Genomic DNA, 20,940 nt, shown 5'->3' with positions numbered 1-20,940 from the left:
TGCACACCATACGCATTAAGAGTGTCTCGCGTTTTTTCAAATCTTAGAGGATTTCATTGGAACAGCAGAGGACTTAAGGGTGTATTGGATAAAGGGAATATTGTCGAGGTCTTGTTCTGTATTTTAAAATAAATCTTCACTTTGAGTTGTCGAGGCGCGAGCCAATGCGACGCGCTTAGTGGATGCCGGATATAACCGGCGCTAGTCGCGAAAGGGTTAAAGACTTCGGATTGCGGGCCAAACTAAAAGAAGTCGCGGGCCGTGAGTTGCCCATATGTGATTTAGATCAATATTTCCAAAAAACCTTTAAATTTAGTAAAAAAGAACGTAAGCGCTTTATTGTTCTATATGTGTTTCCTACTCTTTTTTTTTTTGGAAGTCCATTATGTCGTTGCTATAGAATTTCCTTGGATTTTCATTAAAACATTTTTCGCTTTCGGTACGAACGTACGGGATGACCTAATATTAGGACACTTACTCGATGTGAAGCAAATCTGAACAGTTATTAAAGAATTATTAAGATCTTAAGAGTATACCATTGATTATACTACATCAAACATTGACACGAAATTGAGTTTGAAAATCAGTCTGTTGCAAGTCGTTAAACTTTTCTCGGCAATCGCTTTCATGTAATATAAACAAAAATTATAGCTATTAGTTGAGAAAAATTCGTGGTATCGTCGCTACGCGAGAACTATTGCAAATAGAAAACATCTACTCAAGTCATGTTACTGTGTATGAAAAATAATTAAATTTTGTCCTCTTCTATTTTTCTCACAAATCTGTCGCTACGAGAAAAACTCTGGAAATTAATAGCATAAACACCCTGTATACTTTTACTGAGCCATACAGAAGCCTAAGTGATGCTTAATTTTTCATAAGTGAGAAAAATTTAATAAATCTAATTTGATAGAGTTAGTCATTTTGGTTTCATAGTGGCCCATATGATACTATCTTCGGTGAAGAAATGTAATCAAAATCACATAGAGAAAAATAATTGTGCAGCGAAAGGGTTACAGCTGGGATTCTCCACGATAATAAATAGTATCTCGAGAACTAATCTGTAGATTTGCTTGAAAATTGAATAGAATATTCTTCAAACTGTCACACATTCCCTACTAATTTTATTTGTTTGATTTTTTGTTCAAATTTTTGTGCGATGCAACGTCGAAGATTTGAATTGTTTTCTATGTCATGCAAAATTAAAAATCAAGGATCGTCGTATGTATTTCATTTATTTCTAAGATTCATTTGATTCATGCTCGTGAAGCATGAGATTACCCTGGTGGAATGTTTCAAAAAAGAACTTTGTCCTTTCTTGATAGTGATATCTCCCACAGTTATCTACATTTCTAAAAAACAAAAGTGTAGAAACACTCGACGAATAAACACGTTTATCAATTGGAAAATTCAATTTTTACCTGTAACTTTTTCCAAAAAAAGAAAAAAACTTTCGAATGTTCATTTTCAGATTTTAAGAAAAAACCTCGACGACCCAACGGAATTATTCCACGTTTACTCGACGAACATTCACTGTCGTATTTAAAAAGTTCCACGTGTCTCGATCGATCGAAAATGAAGCTCGGTCTGTTAAAACGGTGACGTCACAAGTATCTGCCAGAAAAGATCTCGCATAGATTACACCGGTTGCAACGATACTCTAAACACAGGTGTCGAACAGACAGAAATACTAATTTCCATATCGTTTAGCTGTTGGGACCGTGCTTTAATCCCGATTTAAGAGAAAACGAGAAACACGTACACACACTTAACTCACACAGAAACGCGACGTTTGGTCTCTAACGTTGAATTCCTGAAAAAGAAACGGAAAGTCCGACCTTGCCCGAGGCCACGGCGGGCGAAAATAGTTCGCACGGCGCACCGGAAGTCGCGCGTGGACGTATAAATTAACATAGAGCTATTTCGTTGCGTCATTTTCGGGGGATGTTCGAAATTGCGGCGGCTTGATCGATGCAGTTTCCATACTTCGCCTGTTCCGTGCCACGTCGCAGCAACGTCACTTCTATCGATTAGCCCCCGTTACTAATTTTTCATCCGCCAGAGGAATTTTCCTAGACTCTATCGAATTCTTCCTTTCTTTCTTTTCTTCCATTTCGCCCGGCTCGTAAATCTTATTCATTAACGTGGAATACTTCGGGGAGAATTTATTGAGCGATTGTTCGTCGCTGATAACGGTTTCGTAATAGGTACAGTGACCGAAAAAAGTATTCATACACCCTATAAAATGGAATAACTTTTTTAAAATTGGGCCAAACGACTTGTGTTTTTTTGGAGAAGTTAGAAAGATTAGTTTACTAGATGACGTGTCGAAAATTTTTTGAAAAAACTGCAATTAGTCGGAATCGTGAAGAAGATAGCGAAGGCCGTTTTTGCAACTTTTTTATCTGAACTCGTAATGAAAATTTAAAAAATACTAATGTTGAAAATCGCACTATTTCACGACTTTCGGCGTAAAACTGTAATAAATCTGCAGATTCTTACATCTTTCGATGCCTGTCGCTTCTTTCTCCATCGACCGATTTCGATGAAATTTTCAGCGTGTGTATAATTGACATAGATATACAAAACGTATTTTTTAAATTTTCATCACGAGCTCAGATAAAAAAGTTGTAAAAACGACCTTCGCTATCTTCTTCGCGATTCCGACTAATTGCAGTTTTTACAAAAAATTTTTTTACACATCATCTGGTAAACTAATCTTTCTAACTTCTCAAAAAAGAAACTCAAGTCGTTTGGCCCAATTTAAAAAAAAGTTATTCCACTTTATAGGGTGTGTGAATACTTTTCTCGGTCACTGTATCTTATCGTTCGCGGAGGAAGAGAATTAATGAGACAACACGGTGTGTCGCAAGAAACGCGTGAAAATATCGTATCTTTTTTTTGTGCAAATTTTTTCATATTCGCCAGATCAGTTGGTTGTATTGGGAGTCACGAGTTGAAAAGAGTTTTTTTTTCTCCTTCTTTTATAAGAGAGAAGTTGTAAAAAGGTCAGTCGGTGCTGTAAAAAGCACGTCGTTCGGTTTCGCGGGAGGTTGAACGTATATAGGACGATTCATTTATCGCGACTCTGTTTTTCTTCGTTTCATTTTTGAAGGACACTCTGTAGATATCGAATCACACGTCCTGGAATAACACTTGGGCGTGAATTATTCTATAGACACAACACAATATCTTTCGCGAATCACCGTATAGGTGCTTAGTAATGCCATATGCGAATTGTACCACGTGTTTTATAGGCACAGAATAATATTGCAATTCATTTCAAGTATTAATACATTATTTTATAAAAACATTCCACAATTTATTTTCTACAAAAATATAACAGAACTATATTGTACATGGTCCACATTATATGAATGACCCTGTAGACATGAAATAGTATTTTACGTGGATCACCCTGTGCATGCAGAGAACGGTATTACGTGTTCCACCTTATACGAATCATGTTGTAGTTGCGATGTGACACTTCGTACAAATCACCCAGTATATTACACAATTCAGTCTACAATCATAAAGTAACATTATATCATCCACTTGACGTGAATAACCCTGTAGACATTTGTACGTATCACCTTGTATACGTAGATTGCCGTTCGCAAGTATTGTATGATTTAGATTGCATTGCTTCGCCAAACTTAGTATCATAAGATAGTAAAAATATATAGGGTGTTCGTGCTATCAGTCTTCAGCGTTTTTTTTTTTTTTGTAAATGAAAAATAGAAGAGGACAAACTTTAATTATTTTTTATACACATACGATGACTCGAATAGATTTTTTATATTCGCAATAGTCTTCGCTTAATGACGATACCACGAATTCTTTTCATTCGATACGTCGATACGATAAGTCGGTCAGAGATAGAAAATTATTATAAAATAAATGCTGAATTTCGACAAAAGAAAAATGGATTATTCATTGGTACAGCTAATACAAACCATTCTGCAGGCATCGTATCTATTACATGGTGGGTATGAAACGTTGTTTTTTAAAATGAAGCTTTTAGACACAATTTGTTTCTTTAAAAAATAACATATATAATCAATATAATTTCCACACAATCCTGCACACTTGTCCCCGTGATTAACTAGTATTGTTATTCCAAATTGATAAATATCATCTGTCTTTGTAATTATCAATATATCATTAGAAACGCTACTCTGCTCGCGAGAATTGAACTGAGCGGGCAATTTTGTTCAATTTAACCGAGCACGACTGTACATACATACATTACTCTTTGCAAGAATCATCCTGCACACGCAAAACACTTCTTCACAACACTTTCGCAATCCTTGCCAAAAGTTTTCTCAAACGAATCGTAAATTTTCCCTCCCTGCCCCCCTTATCCTTTATCACCACAGTTAATATGCCATTTGCGTATACACAACGTGACTCATGAGAGAGCGCTTAAACGCGCGTTCGTTCGCGCACGATAACACGCGAAAGTGTATCACCGATAATGAAACGTTCGAGTTAAGCCACGGGTCGAAGTGGACGACATTTGCATAAGGAGTCGCATGTGTCGCGTGTTTTATCGCCTCGAATCTGTCTCAGGCGCAATACGTCTTTCCCGCGACGCATCGGGATCTAGCCTTGCCCGAAACGTATCCATGCCCGCCATGATGGATCGGTCGCATTCAGAAAATGCATTATGCATACTTGCTGGATAATAAACGGCTCGCGAAATGCATAACCGCGTGATCTGTTGCAAAGAAGAGAGAGAAAGAGAGAGAGAACTTAATTCGATTGTGGATTGTTTTATGAAGAAAAGTTTGGTTATGTTTGAAAAATTATATTGGCTAATGGTGAATAGCCAATGGTGGCACGAAATTTGACAAATTTTGTAAATAAATTGCTGTATAAACGATGAAGTTTGATCTTTCATTTCCTCAGCAAACAAGTAATGGTAAATCTTTATAATTATCGAATTGTAAATGTTGTAAACTAGTGTAAACTGTATAAGAGAAGATTCATGGTGTTTTTGAGAAAATGTTTTTGTTAGGTATCTCGGGAAAATTCTAGTGGTTTGATTTTTGTTTGAAAGGTTCAAATTGCAGGTAGAATCGTTCATAAATATTATCGTGAATAATTCTAATTTTTGGTATCAGAGTAAATTAATCAGGTTAAGAGATCTAAAATCTTTCTGATTAAAAATCTCGGATTTGCACGAAGATTCTCACGTATTGTGACAACTTCCCATTGAGAATTTTCATTGTGAAAATAACGCCGATAAATGTACCGTAATTTGGTGATCAAGTGAAAAGATTTCTTGCTCTCTGCTGCGACATTTTATGGAGATCGTTATCCAATCAATATGCAAAACGTCCGATCTATTCACACTTTGTGGAAGAGAGGTGGCAAAAATCTGACTTTCCTTGAAATGCACGAACTACTGGAACAGGAATTTCTCGTCATCGTTTATCGCGCTCTAATCAGGCGGTTTGCCCTGATCAATACACGGACCGACTAACGTTTTGCCCCCTCGATTCTGTTAGGGGGAACGCAGTGTACGCTGGTCCTCGTGGCCAAAGATCGCGTTAATTAGATCTGGCCTAGGGTTATACAGTTACAATACAAATTCCACGTGGTTCAATCAAAGCATTTCATTCATCGTTCTGTTCTACTCGAGAAGATAACGATATTCGGTTAAAATGTAACGTGGCTTTAATTATACCCTTCATAGGACTGAATAGTTCTTTCTTTAGCAAATGGAGAAGTTACTATTTGAAAGTCTCTTAGTAGAAGTGTTTGAAAATTTAATATTCTTAGTTTAAGGAACATGGGATATTATTATCTGCTGCAATCTTGTAACTAGAGTTACTTAAGAATTTAACTTGTTTAACCGCACAACGTTGAGTCTTGTGATAAGGAATTACTAAAGCCTAACATTTATTGAACTAACGATTTGATATTCGTCATAATTTCACTGAACCTTTTTAATGGGTCTACTAAGCATTCCAGTCAGCCCTTTGTCATAAAACAGTAACGTATTTCAATCTTTGTGCCAAGAGATCACTGAAAGCAGACTTACCTTAGATCTGTGTCTTTTTGGACCAAAAATATGACATTGTTCATTATGATCTGATGAAATCTTAGTAGATCTACTAAATACTCCCGAGAAACCTGTGTAATACATATCAGAAAACATCCTGCACACTGCAAGAAATCACTGTATCCTAACTCAATCTTAAATCTACCACTTATCAATCCAGAAGCATGCCATTTTTCACCACAATCTTCTTAAAAACCTACCAAACACTCAAATGCTGTGCATCAACGCTCACTATAAGAAAACCACAGTATCCGTACCCAATCTCAAATACAAAATCACATTTCTCCCTGTAATCAGCTCAAAGCCCTTTCAAAAGATCTATCAAACACATCTAAACATTTAATCAATCTTCACATCATTCACTCTATATAAAACACTCTACAACCTCCTCAAACACCCATCAGACACTCAAACCAACCACATAATATTCACAAAAGGACATCCTCAACACTGTACACCAAGGCTCTCACAACAAGAATCCCACCGTACCCCAATCCAATCTCAAACACACTCCTTGCAAAGTCAAAACCGCATTCCTTCCTGCAATCGGCTGAAAACCTATCAAACACATCTAAACACCTAATCAACCCTCACATCATTCACTCTACATAAAACAGTCTATACAATCCTCGTGACAAGAGCATCACTTCAGCCTGACCTAACCCGAGGTCCCCAACCCCGTGTCATCTAAAAATACCCCACATTCCACATCCCGATCGACCGATCCTCCCCTCCTACGTGTCGACGCACCCCTGCAAGCAGAAACTTCCAGGGCACCCATGGGTTCCTCTCGTTGGTCGTTAGCGCAGCACCAGCGTGTGCCATCCTCGTGGCAAAAGATCGGCGAGGTCTGACCTTGCCTAGCGCAGAAAACCGTGGCAGAAATTCCTCGTCGGGGTTCGTTACGTCCGGATCGGGCCGCGTTCCGATCAATATACGGCGTATCCTCGCGCTCGAGGACGCGTGCGCGCGGTCAGGCCGATCCGGGTGCCGCGAGCAAGCAGACGGGGAGGATTCGAGTTACGCCAGCCGGCAGAGAGCAATCGTCCGACACGCGTGTCGTCCGTTAAATCTGTCCGTTAACGCGTAAAAATTCCTCTTCAACAGTTCTTCCACGATCCAGAACCGTGAGAGAATCGTGGTAAACAGAGGTTCCTGTTATACGTACACACGCGAAGAAAGAGAGAAAAGAAAATAGAAGGGGCGCGACCGTTTTTCGGGGGCCAGAGATCACAGCTCTTCCTCGATCTTAAACTCTCAGCGAGAGGAAGCGAGAGGCGAGAGGAACGAACGTAGGGAAGACGACCAACACACCAACCAAGCAGCTGCAGCCACGGTCGCAAATCACGACTTATGCGTCTGTACCGAGCAGGTAAAGATCCTCGGCCACTGCTACGCCTCCGCGGCTCTCCGCTCGATAATACTCGCTTCTGGGCTTCTCGCCTGTGCTCTCTCTCTTCAACACTGCTCCACGAGGAATTTTTCTCACACTGTTTTTCCGATAGATCTACACCGGATGTTTTTTTATTCTTTTTACATTTTCGTTATCTTTCGAGGATTGCTAGGCTGTGAATTTTTTTGGTGTTGAGAAGAAGGGGTAGTTTGTTTGACGAAGAGATCGTGGAAGAAGATTGTTCCTTCTTGGTGAGGATTGACGGATTTGGAAGATTGTGGTGCTAAACAGGAGAGTTTTGTATTTTAAACAATTCCGGTGTGATTCTTTTGAGGGTCTTCTGGTTGTTCAATGGTTTGAAGCTCGATGAGGAGAATCTGGAAGAGGATTCTTTTCTGGAAGACTCTAGAATTCGTGTATTTTCGAAGTTTTTTGTATTTTTAATGGGATCTTTTGGTTCCTTTTATCGTGATTTTCTGAGATTTCCTGGTTTTGTGCTCGATGAGAAGACTGTAGAAGAAGGTTCTTTCTTAATTGGCTTTGAAATTGATACATTTGGAAGTTTCCAATAACGAAGAAGGGATCTTTTGGTTGCTTCTGGTGTAATTTGTGAAGTTCTTCTGGTTCTGGATGACGAGAAGATTCTGGAAGAGGATTCTTTCTTGACTGGCCTTGAAATTTTGCATATTTGGGAGTTTCCAACGACGAAGAGCAGATTGTTCTATTCAAAGTGGGGTCTTTTCATTCTTTCTTGCCGACTGGCAAAAAGTTTCCCCTGAAGGACTCTTGGATTTGATATGTATTTGAGACTGAAGAGTATATTCATAGATCTAAATTTTTCTATCGTATCTTTTGGCTCTTCTTCGTGTGATGACAGTGAAATTGACCTGTTCGATGATTCTAGAAGAGTACGAAGAGCAATTGTAAGACAGTCACGTTCTCAATATGGAATTCAACTAGTTCATAATTGTATCGTACAATTGTTCTTAGATTTACATTAATAATTATTTACAAAGTTAAGGAATCGTTTGTTCATGAAACGAGAAACGAGAAGAGAAGAAGAGTTGGTTGTAATTGCTGTCGTGGCAGGTTTTCATTCATTGATCCGGGATCTTCTGAGCTGTGCGGCGTGCATTGACGTGGCCCCTTTGCGCATTCTGCCTTGCCAATCTTGACGTGAATTCGAGAATAATTGATGATCGAGTGGGACATCCTGATTTGATAGTGAATCGAGAGAAGGGAGGAATTCCAGCTGAATTTCGTATGTCCAGTTCATATGTGTATATCTCAACCTGCTTATTACGTGATCTTCTTCATCTTGGAGTCTTCCTACGTGTATAAGTGATTACATCTAAGTTTGTAATTCGCAAATAGTGGTGCAACGAGATGTGTCGTTCCTTTTGATGATCGTAGTAACAGATTTTCTTTCTTCAAAGATATTCCTACTTTCTTATCAGTTCCAAGTTGTAAATTTCGAATCAGTCATTCGACAGATATTATTAATTATTACGTTGACAAACTTCCACTCGTTAACGATTCTTGTAGTCTCCGAGGAGTTTCATAAGCTCGTAAAAAATTTGTTTCATCGTCAGTTCAAAGTTCCGAATGTTGGTGCAGTGGAAATTAGTCGAAGATTTTCATAATTTTTTCAGTCATCGCGATGGCAAATTTTTATTCGTTAAGAATCCTCCGTTGATGTCGAGAAAGTTTCAGATATTAAAAATCGAAATTTTTATAATGGAAGTTCCATGAACTGGAGATGGTAAATTTTGATGTGAAAGAAGGTCTGATGATTAGCTCGATGTTTCGAATTCACGAAGAGAGTAACGTATCAAAGATGACTATTTTTAATTATCGTGGTGGCAAGGTATTCATTCATCGAGAATCTTCCGGGTCTCTTTCTCCTACGAGCGGCGTAACGTGCATTGACGTGGCCTCTTTGCGCACTGTGTGACACGGTGCACAACGTGACCGTGTGCATCGCTGACTCTCTCGTTTTTTGAATCTCAATACGGCACCGCGAGGCGTGTTCATACGATGCTTCACCACTGTCACTAATCACCTGGTGTCGTTCTATTGAACGTGCGTCGCCATCGATGCGGATTTCGCTTTATCGCGATACGGAGGGAGTGGTTTCGCATATTTCGCGTCGATAAAGTTGCTTGATCAACAACCACCCCAATTCTTGCTTCTGAATTTTTTGGTTTTTCAACAGTTCCTGATTTCAGAATTCTCGAAACTTTTCGCTTTCTTGAATTTTCCATTTTTCGAATTTTTAGATTCTCAGAATTTCGAATGTTTCGAAGTCTGAATTCGCGAAGTTTAGAATTTTTGTAGAATTTTGAAACGTTGGAGTGCTTAGAATTTAGAAATTTCAGAATTTTCCATTTTTCGAATTTTTCAATTGTCAGAATTTCGAATGTTTCGAAGTCTGAATTCGCGAAGTTTAGAATTTTCGGAATTTTGAAACGTTGGAGTGCTTAGAATTTCGAAATTTCAGAATTTTTCAATTGTCAGAATTCTTGAATCTTTCGAGGTCTGAGTTCGCGAGGTTTAGAATTTGCAGAATTTTGAAATCTTGATGCTTAGAGTTGCCAAATTTCAGAATTCTCCGACCTCTCCACTTTTAGAATTTTTAAAGTTTTCAAATGATAGAATTGTTGAATTCTGAAAATCCCAGAAAATTCTCAGCTTCTCAAATTGTCCAAGTTTCTAAATTTTACAATTCTCACAATTTCCAAACTCTCGAAATCTCGGTGTTAGAATATTTGCAATTCTCCGAATTCTCAATCTTTCCAGTTCCTTAAATTTTCCGAATTTCAAAATTCTCGAAACCATCCAGTCCTCAAATTTTTAAAATTCTTCTCCTTTCAAGTTACACAATTATTGAAATTCTCGTCGAAATTAATCCAGTCGTTTCTCCGTCTTTCTCGAAACGATTCCTGACTCTCTCGAAGCTTCTGCAGAAATCACGTTTCGCTATACAGAGGATTCCGGAGGATGCTCGACGAAAGTGATGAAAATCAACGCGAGGGTTGCCCTCGAAGAAAACCAGTTCACCAGTGAACATTTTTATCGACCTGTTTCGATCGATGGGATTTTAGTTCGCTGACTGGTAAGTCTAGGGAATAAACAATTGCCATAGGGGTGCAGGTCGAAGGAAGTGGGTGAACGTGACGTCCCTTTGAGCTGTTCCTCCCTGGTTCAAATATCTGGCTTCTCTTTGTTTACCCACTTACACTCTGCTATACGTTACATTCTTTCGCCGTGTGGACCTTAGGTAGAGCTCGTCTTACGAGCTGCGCGATTGTTTGGCCGCGATAAACGCATATTTGTCGGACGTTGCACCGGATGATCGATTGCTGGTCAAATAAATTACAATGTTACACGGTACGCGGCCGCTTTTACGTTGATTCTCGATTACTTCGCGTGGGTCCTCGATGATCCACCAGAAAATCGTCCGATTATATTAGATTCGTGGCATTCTATGGTTAGAGGTGTTACGTACGTTAATTTTCACTGTGCTTATTACGAAACTTTTCCTTGACTTTTGAAGAAGTCTAGTTTCACTTTAACATACGGTACGATGTTTATCTACAATTATTTTTAGCACGTTATTGCACGATTTTGTCAAAGGTGACAAAGGCCTTCTGTATTTAAATAGAAAGTTCTGTTATTTTCAGGGCATTGATCTAGATTACTAGTGCCTGAAAATCTATTTTCTAATCCCTTCGAAGGAATAATTACAAAGAAAGATTCGTTCCATTTTGAACGAATGTTTTCGGTTAAAATTAATTGATTAATCGAAATTTCCAGTTAATCAGTTCAATTAAGTTCATTCATTAATTGAAGCAATTTTTTGCAAAGGTCAGCGATATCTTCATGGTTCAATATCGTTCTGAAATATTTTGCATTTATTACCAAAAATTCTTCCGTGGGTCACTGATAGTCTAAAACACGTTGCACATAATTACCATGCATCATTTGCTAGTGTAATATATTTTTTTAGTAGTGACAACGTTATCTGAGCAAGATATCCTCCGTGGGTCATTGGTAAACACGAGACAAACTTGTATCACTGAAGTGACCTAAGCTTTCGCGTAGAAACTTGGAATAACAACGTATCTTTCGATAAATAAAAAAGTTCCATAATTTCATCTTCGATTAATAATCTTACAGTACAATCCTTTTCCAACGATAAAAGCTATTCGACATATCGATGAATAATCTTCTACGTCACTGGCGAACACTTCGTTCTTTCTCGCGAGAAACCGTGTTCTTTATCGTTTCATTAACAGCTTCGATGGCGTACAGAAAATTTCATTACTGTACCACAGTAACACCGTTAATTACCAAGCGTCCATTAACACTCTAAAGAAATTCTGATATAACGTCTCTCCGCGTCGGAATCCGAGCCGCTGCGTATTCAGGGTGTCTCACTTGTAACGAACATTTAAATTATTTCCCCTACTGTTGAAAGTAAGAAAATCACGACTAAAGGAGTTTATGGTAACCAAAAAAATCCGCAGAAGATCGTCGACACTTTGTTTTTGCATATTTTACATGCCTATTTCTCCCTTGTTTCATTATTTCTACATTGTTCAAAATTCTTTCAAGGCTATGACGTCACAGGTCATTGAACTCGTCTTGACGTTGGTTACTGACCAATATATAATAAATAATAGACGTTGTTATCTGTACAAATTAATTCGGTCTCTTTGTTCAACAAAGTCTTGTTGACGCCACTTTATCGGCTCAAAACCGTTGTGTGTATTCTTTTTAAAATAGATAATTCCTCAGTTACACCCGGTAAATGGAAAAAGGTCGTCTGAAATAACGGAGATTATTTTGAATATTGAAATTGTATTCGATTTTTTCGTAAATGAACATTGAAGTTTGTGAACAAAGGCACCGAATTAATTTGTACACCTGATAATACGAAGAAAAAACAATGTTGATAATTTTGAAATGACGTGCAAGATGGCCTTGGAAAAGGGATCTCTTTCTTCAAATAATCGCTAAACGAACGTCCTGAAACTGTATAAACTCCTTTAATAATTTAAACGCTCGTTATGAGTGAGACACCCTGTATGTATAATTCAGCCTCTAAATATGTACGTACGCGAAATTCTCTTTCCATCGGAAACGGATCGATGCAGTGGAAGGAGAACGCGTTTAACGGGGCTCGACTGGTGTATTGATAAATGGCCATCGGTATATACTCCGTATCGCGGTTAGAATTCTAAGCCGTTATTTTACGCCACGTGCCGGACACCAGGGTGCTCGATACACGTGAGAACGTGAATATTTTAAGGGGAAACGTCGATAAAGTGCGGCAGGATACTCTGACACGAAGCATTTGCTATTTGCTGCTTAAACGGAATTATTTTTCCCCTTTTCACCATGGTGGTGCACATGAAACGCCGGTTTTTGCATAGACACGTTGTGTTTCTTCGAAAAATAATGTATTTAATCAAAATAATTTGTACACTTCTCCAAACGATTAACTAGTTGCGTTATTCCAAATATATAAAAATCGTTAGTCTTTGAGTGAACAAATTCTTCGAATGCTGCTTTTGCAGTGTCTTTATTTCGGTATAATTTATTTATTAAAAAATTGTTCGAGTGTTTGAAGAAATGGGTGAATAGGGCAAAATTTCATATTTTTTTTACCGTGGATTGTTTTCAATCATTTTTCTTAAAACGTTATCATCCTCTCTTGGCTCGTTTTCCAATGAAAAGTCACCGATCTCGAATTTTGCACACCAACGTTCAAGTGTCTTAACATTTACATAACCTTCTTCAAATGCTAAAATTGTATTTTTAACAGTTTTTATCGCAGTTCTTTCAAGCTTAAGCTTATGTCAGAAAATTACGCGAATATCTCGAGTATTCATCGCGTCAGGTAACAATTAGTAATCTTTATTTCAGCCTTTTGGCTTAGAAATAGACCTCGGTCTTTACATTATTGTTTACAGTTCTTGTTTTCCATCAGCATCGGTGCTTGGCTGATCTCACTTTCCTTAATTGTATAGTGTTGCCTACCAAAATTTTAACTTAACCTTAAATTACAAACTACTACGTAATAAACTTATAATAAGGAACTATATAAACAAGATTTTACGCTCATTAACTAATATTTAACTAATCTTTCTTTGGTTCTGTGCTTTCTTTTACTAACTCTATCGCGTCAGGTAATAATGTCCAAACAATTGTATTATGAATGTTTTTACCATTCAGTACATGTGTATACTACAGCAAATTCTTTCCTCTCGACTTTTGCGTATAAAAATTTATGACGAGACAAAATTCAATATATGGTATCGATCCGTCGAAAACACATTTCATTTGCACCAACTTAGTGGTATTAAACATTGTAAATGGTATTCTATTGGTTTCTGATTGCTTTTCTAGGTCTGTATTAAAAGGGATCATCTACAATGTTTTTTTCACTTATTATTGGATATTGAAAAAATGCTTTTCTAGGTCTGTATTAAAAGGGATCATCTACAATGTTTTTTTCACTTATTATTGGATATGGAAAAAAACTCATGTTAGAAAAGTCCAAAAAGCGAAGGCTTGAGTGGGCCATGTACAGTCTTTTGCTGCGTTTCCCCCTCCTAGGGATAGTTCTGCTTCAAGGCTAAGAAAGGCCATATTGTCAAGGGGGTCCTCTTGACTAGGTTTTTCAGGAAAGATAGAATTGTATCAGCACTCGTACAGTATAGTTCGAAATACAAGCATTCACTCTGTTTAACCGCCCACGTTTATATCTTATTCAACCGCTCACCACCGTTATCCTGGCTGATTTTCTCTTACACTCATTTACTTAATAGTATAATGAAGGAATAATTTTGAAGTTAGTCAGGCATTAACTTTTCACGAATCACATTTTCAACACCTGTCATACATCTTTCAAGTGCACAATCACCAGTCTGAATTTGTTGTTCAGTTCGAATTATTAGGATTAATAAATCTTTTATTTTCAATGTTTCAAATTGCGAAAAGAAACGCGTTAAGTTGTTCGTGTGTTATCAATATTTAACGAATTGTTCAAATAATACCAATGGCCAATTTACTATTTCGTTCACCTTGTTCCAAAATTCTGGGGTAAGTGCCCCAGATTAACCCTTTATCACTGCTATCTTCGCCTATAGTCGTTCAGTAGTAATCGACCACACCACCGGCGCTTTTAAATATTACGTTTATATATTCTTTATATTACAAATATAAAAGAATGGTCAGAAAAGTAAATTATAGCTGTAACTTAATTCCTGAACATGTCCCATACATAGTGACTATTAAATGCTATAACTCGACCGCATACACCGAGCGCTTTATTTCTGAGTGGCCAGCAGTCAAAGGGTTAAAGCAATGCAACGTGTCGGGCTGCTTGCAATCCCTAAACTTTCTCATGCCTTCTTCCAAACAATCAACCCTATCTGTGACATCCGATAGCTACGTGACTTGGAGTCACCAGCAATCGTTGGACGTCTGGATTATCTCCCCTCATAAACACTCTCTCTGGCCACACGCGGTCTAAGTACCTGCCATAAATCGGACGAAAGCAAAATAGCGCCGGGCTAATTGCCTTGGACGCCCCATTAAAAATACGTTGTCGCTGATATGTGTGCTTTAATTAATTCGAATTTGCGTGATCGTTAATCCTCAGACTACGAATGGTATCTGAATGATACACAGGAGAGAAATTTGGAATTTGTTTTTCTGTTCGGGACACAAGGGTGTCTTACACAGGAGAGAATGAGATAAATGACCCGTTTTCGTGTGGAATAGATGGCCTGACCTTACGAGAGATACATTATAGCACAAAGTGAATTTTTGCTTTTCGCAATGACTGATGATTCAGTTGCTTAGGATTATTTCGGAACTGTTTTATCCATTATGACGTTGATTAATTCCGGCGTAGAATTAAATAGATATTAGAACTTGGAATTGGAACTTTAGGTTTCAGTTCGTTACTTTGTGTAATAAATTTAGACATTTTGATTCATCGTAGCAATTAGATTTTACCGAACTTTAGAACAAATTCCTCTCTCGAAGAACTTTTTCGACATTCAACTAATTACCTGATCAATTGGAAATCCGATAATTCATGTTACACGATTTAATGAATAATTGTGGCTTGGTATTGCAAGTTCCGAGTAAAACACGTTTCGCAGAGTCCGTTGACCCAATGAAATCAATTTTCCTGCTGTTATGCATAGCAGTGCATAAAAGAGTTCATAAAGTGGAATCTCTGTGTATACTTTCCTGGAAAAGTTTGTCTAGAACGTTTTTCATAACGTAAAAATGGAAATGTTTAAATTTAAATATCCTTTGTATGTTCCACTGATTAATTTCTTGGAAAAAAACCTCCATATGAATTACTTACTAGCATCGTACGTTTCAACTTTTAATTCTTTCCCTGTGTTTAACAAACAATTATTTCAGAAGCCGAAATTTTCTTGAACGTAACGGAAAAAGGATCAAAATTCATAATATAGAAATTCATTTGTGCCAAAAAGACAATTGAGATCCGTAAAAATTGACATTTTCGTTAATATTGAATTAGGAGCAAAACAATTTTGTTCAGAATTTAATACTTAAAATTGTCATAGTACGTTTCATCTAATTCCTTTTCCTGTCCTTTGACACAAAAAGAAAAACAAAAACAGAATACATCAGACTCGTAAAAATTGTCCAAACAATTTAACGCGAATCAGTCACATTTAATAATTACAGCACGCATGTAGATTGCGTCAGAGTATCGCTAGAAAGTGGCTTACATTCTGTTAAAACAATAATAGAATTTTGTGGAGCTATCGAAACTAATGCAACCAACCCCGCCCATGATCGATAAAACCCAAGAAAAATATACTTCTATATTTCTCTACCCTTTCGTCGTTATTTTCGCCCCTGCTACCAACGAAATTATAAATCGCTGATTTGCATCGATAGATAGCACAACTGAAAAAAATACATTTTACAGGAGAAACAGTTTAAAATTTGTTTTTATCCAATAGTTCAATACTGATCGTATAATTCGTTTAAATTCACTCCACTTTTGTATTTATCCAGAGTAAAGCCTATTTACCAAGAAATTTTTTATTGAAAACAATTTCCATAATTTTAGATACACCATTGCCAACGTATTACAAGAGCGTTAATTCGGTAACATAAAAATCCGAATCTCTAAGAGAAAGAAAGTAGCAAATAAATCTTTCCGATCCAAACCTAGTTTACCCTCAAAAAAGATCAAGCTCACAGTTTGGTGATCTACTTCGGTATTAATTCACTAAAGTTTCCTAAGTCCGGGTACCACTATTACTGCACACTCATAGAGTAACGAATTGAAGGTCGTTTACCAAAAATTGAAGGTACAGCAACCAACCCTGGTCAATAGAAAAGGCCCTAACCCAGTGCCGTTCAGCCAGACCTTCAGGCGGGCAAGGGCACCCGCCGATGCCCGCGGGCAGAGCTGAGGGCGAAGTCGCGGGCTAGTGATGTCACAATCAATCGTAACATGTCGTAATTTTTGAACAAACTAGAACGTATTTCCTCCCACGCTGCATTTCTCTTGTTTTTATCTTTATAATCTTCATCAGAGGTATCCCAATTTACTCCTCTTTTTTCTTCGCTAACTAACCAATATACAATAATAAATCAACTAACTACTTAACATGCAATTCATGCAAATTCGTTGGATGGTAAATTATTAGTAAACAAAATTCAATATCAGAGAAAATATATGAAAAATTTCAAATTAATTTCAATTGCTGGAAGAAAAGTAACGAAAAGGCAACCTCTCAAAGTCATTTCAATATCCTATTCGACAAGTCTGAAGAACAACGATGACTAAAATTCAAATGTTTATTTCCCTAAACCTTCAAAATAATTTCGAAATATTTTATTCGAAGCGGAGTATTCCAAGTCAGTATCGATAATTGAAGAAATTATTTGATTGTATTTAAAAGAACCGAAAGGAGAATATTTAAAGTCTGATATTAAATGTCTAGCAAGTACCAGTAATTGGTAAAATGATTTATATTTGTTTTAAAAGGAAAATTTCTAATAGGTATTAGTTAAAATGAATTGTTATTCAGTCTACTGTATTGAAATTCTAATTGATTCTAATGTATACAAGTGTTACAAGAAGGCTGAGTGTGTACAGGGTGGACATAGGCTAGCTAGTAGCCCCCGACCACTCTATGAACTTTAACGTCTATACTCGAAAGTGTATCGTCAACACTAACACGTTACCCAGATTATCCAAAAATTGAAGAAGTTACTTTTAAAATTGAACATTCTACGGTGTTTCGAGAGATTTGATAATCATAGTCGAACCTTAAACGAACGTTCAAACGAAGAAAATTTTCCAAAAATCATTTCGTACGTTATTAATCGATAAAACAAAAATTCATTGTTGAAAAATAAATATTTCCTGAAAATCTTCATCTTCCATACAAGATTCAAGATTTTCCCTAATTAAGAGTAATTTCAAAAGATTATCTGTATAAGCTATTATTTCAATACGCGATGCACTGACTCTACTGTTTACTAAAATTCAAAAATTCTCGTATAAATTCCGAAAATAGATTATTAATTACGGTCAACTACTGAGACGGTTTAATTTAGGGTGGGCATAGTGCACTCGTTCCAAATCAGCTCACAATATACAATAATAAATCAACTAACTACTTAACATGCAATTCATGCAAATTCCTTGGATGGTAAATTATTAGTAAACAAAATAGTAAGTCATAAAATAAATTCAATATCAGAGAAAATATATGAAAAATTTCAAATTAATTTCAATTGAAGAAATTATTTGATTGTATTTAAAAGAACCGAAAGGAGAATATTTAAAGTCTGATATTAAATGTCTAGCAAGTACCAGTAATTGGTAAAATGATTTATATTTGTTTTAAAAGGAAAATTTCTAATAGGTATTAGTTAAAATGAATTGTTATTCAGTCTATTGTATTGAAATTCTAATTGATTCTAATGTATACAAGTGTTACGAGCCATGGTATTGTAACAAGCAAACGTTGAATACATTTTTCATTCGTGTAAGAAGAATTATTTAACACGATAAATTTAGCTGTACTATGGTTATTTTTAATCTACGACCACAGGTCAACCTGATTTTTAATCCCTACGAAATTAATTTAACCACGAGTAAGTAACGAGAACGCTAAAACCTATGTTTCCATTGAAGAATATTGTAAAAACGTATAAATTGTTATATGCAATGTTATAACAAATTGTCGGAAGTATAAATTTTTAATAAAATTGTGAAAATTGATAAATTATACCGTGTTACGATATCGGAAATCTCCCGCGAAAATCTCCCGCGAAAATTTCCCGCCTGACCTAACCGACGATTTTGCTAATGACTTTGGGGAGAGGGTACCGCAGGTATATAAGGACCCGCCGATGTCCCGCGAAATCATTTACCCTTTATACTGGGCCCTAGACACTTCGCGGCGTATTTTGACCTGAAGGTTCTGAGATGTGAATAGAGTGGTCGGGGGCTACTAGCTAGTCTATGTCCACCCTGTACACACTCAGCCTTCTTGTAACACTTGTATACATTAGAATCAATTAGAATTTCTATTACTAATTATTAAACAAATTTTAACAATTACCGGCACTCGCTAGGCACGTAATATCAGACTTTAAATACTCGACTTCGAACTTCGGTTTAGTCATAATTCTATTAATGTTATAATAACGTATAATTTATTAATTTTCACAATTTTATTATTAATTTATACTTCCAAAAATTTGTTAAAACATTACATATTATTATTTATACATTTTTGCAAGTTTCTTTGACAAATAAGTACGTTTCAACGATCTTATTACTTTCTCGTTGTGAAATCAAGTTCGGAGGATTAAAAATCAGGTTGACCCTTGGTCGTAAATTTAAAATAGCCATAGTGAAGGTGAAATTATTATTTTAAATAAATGTTTCTATACGAATTAAGAATCTATTCAACGTTTGTTTGTTGCAATACCGTGAAATAAATTGTATTATATATTTTCTCAGTTTAGACTGAATTTAAAGTTCGTAAGGATTAGAAATCAGGTTGACCTGTGGTCGTAGATTAAAAATAGCCATAGTGAAGGTAAAATTATTACGTTAAATAATTGTTTTTATACGAATTAAATATTGATTCAACGTTTATTTGTTGCAATACCGTGAAATAAATTGTATTATATATTTTTTCTGTTTACACTAAATTTAAAGTTCTGTTTACATGTTATAACAATTAGAATGTAGACGTTTTGCCGTTTCACGGTTTTTCCTCTGTTAATTATGTGTTTATAAATCATTTCAAACTAAAGCAGCACCATGCCCACCCTTAATTAAACCGTCTCAGTAGTTTACCGTAATTAATAATCTATTTTCGGAATTTATACGAGAATTTTTGAATTTTAGTAAATACTAGAGTCAGTGTCCACCCTGTACACACTCAGCCTTCTTGTAACACTTGTATACATTAGAATCAATTAGAATTTCAATACAGTAGACTGAATAACAATTCATTTTAACTAATACCTATTAGAAATTTTCCTTTTAAAACAAATATAAATCATTTTACCAATTACTGGTACTTGCTAGACATTTAATATCAGACTTTAAATATTCTCCTTTCGGTTCTTTTAAATACAATCAAATAATTTCTTCAATTATCGATACTGACTTGGAATACTCCGCTTCGAATAAAATATTTCGAAATTATTTTGAAGGTTTAGGGAAATAAACATTTGAATTTTAGTCATCGTTGTTCTTCAGACTTGTCGAATAGGATATTGAAATGACTTTGAGCAATTGAAATTAATTTGAAATTTTTCATATATTTTCTCTGATATTGAATTTTGTTTACTAATAATTTACCATCCAAGGAATTTGCATGAATTGCATGTTAAGTAGTTAGTTGATTCATTATTGTATATTGTGAGCTGATTTTGAACGAGTGCACTACACTCGTGCACTATGCCCACCCTAAATTAAACCGTCTCAGTAGTTTACCGTAATTAATAATCTATTTTCGGAATTTATACGAGAATTTTTGAATTTTAGTAAATACTAGAGTCAGTGCATCCCGTATTGAAATAATAGCTTCATCCCTAGTTCGTTTATTATTGAATATTTTTACGCGTTTAACTTATGCTTCTCCCCAATTCTCGCCGCGTATTTTATTCAAATTTTCTTATATTCTAGAATCGAAAAAGATACGAATTCGCGTTTTTTCTTTTGATTCTTTCAATTTTTCAATTGCATTACGCATTATTGCAATAATTTCTATCGTTACATTTAATTCTAATTGTTTTGGAGCTTTTCTGCTGCTATCAACCCTATATTTTACTGACATTTGTCAAATTGGCCCTATATTTTACTGACACTTGTGGAATCGTCCCTACATTTTTTTTTCTTTGCGTGGAGGTAGGCCGACTTTATGTGATAAAT

General features: G+C 36.2%; 1 protein-coding gene across 2 annotated transcripts in view; it reads left to right on the top strand.

Annotated features, from left to right (window-relative positions):
* The window catches only part of LOC108576111 (eukaryotic translation initiation factor 5), a 43,091-nt gene that overhangs the window by 11,855 nt on the left and 10,296 nt on the right, over nucleotides 1-20,940 (top strand). The window contains exon 2 of one of the 2 annotated variants that reach the window (XM_017939039.1): nucleotides 7,178-7,442. The exons of the other annotated variant lie outside the window; for it this stretch is intronic. The gene's annotated coding sequence lies outside the window, so the exon portion shown is untranslated. The remainder of the gene's footprint in view (nucleotides 1-7,177; nucleotides 7,443-20,940) is intronic. 2 annotated transcript variants of the gene reach the window in all.

This window comes from Habropoda laboriosa, unplaced genomic scaffold, assembly GCF_001263275.1.
Source record: "Habropoda laboriosa isolate 0110345459 unplaced genomic scaffold, ASM126327v1 scaffold339, whole genome shotgun sequence".
Lineage (NCBI taxonomy): Eukaryota > Metazoa > Arthropoda > Insecta > Hymenoptera > Apidae > Habropoda > Habropoda laboriosa.
Note: the sequence above shows the minus strand (reverse complement) of the source record. Positions and strands in the feature narration are given on the sequence as shown.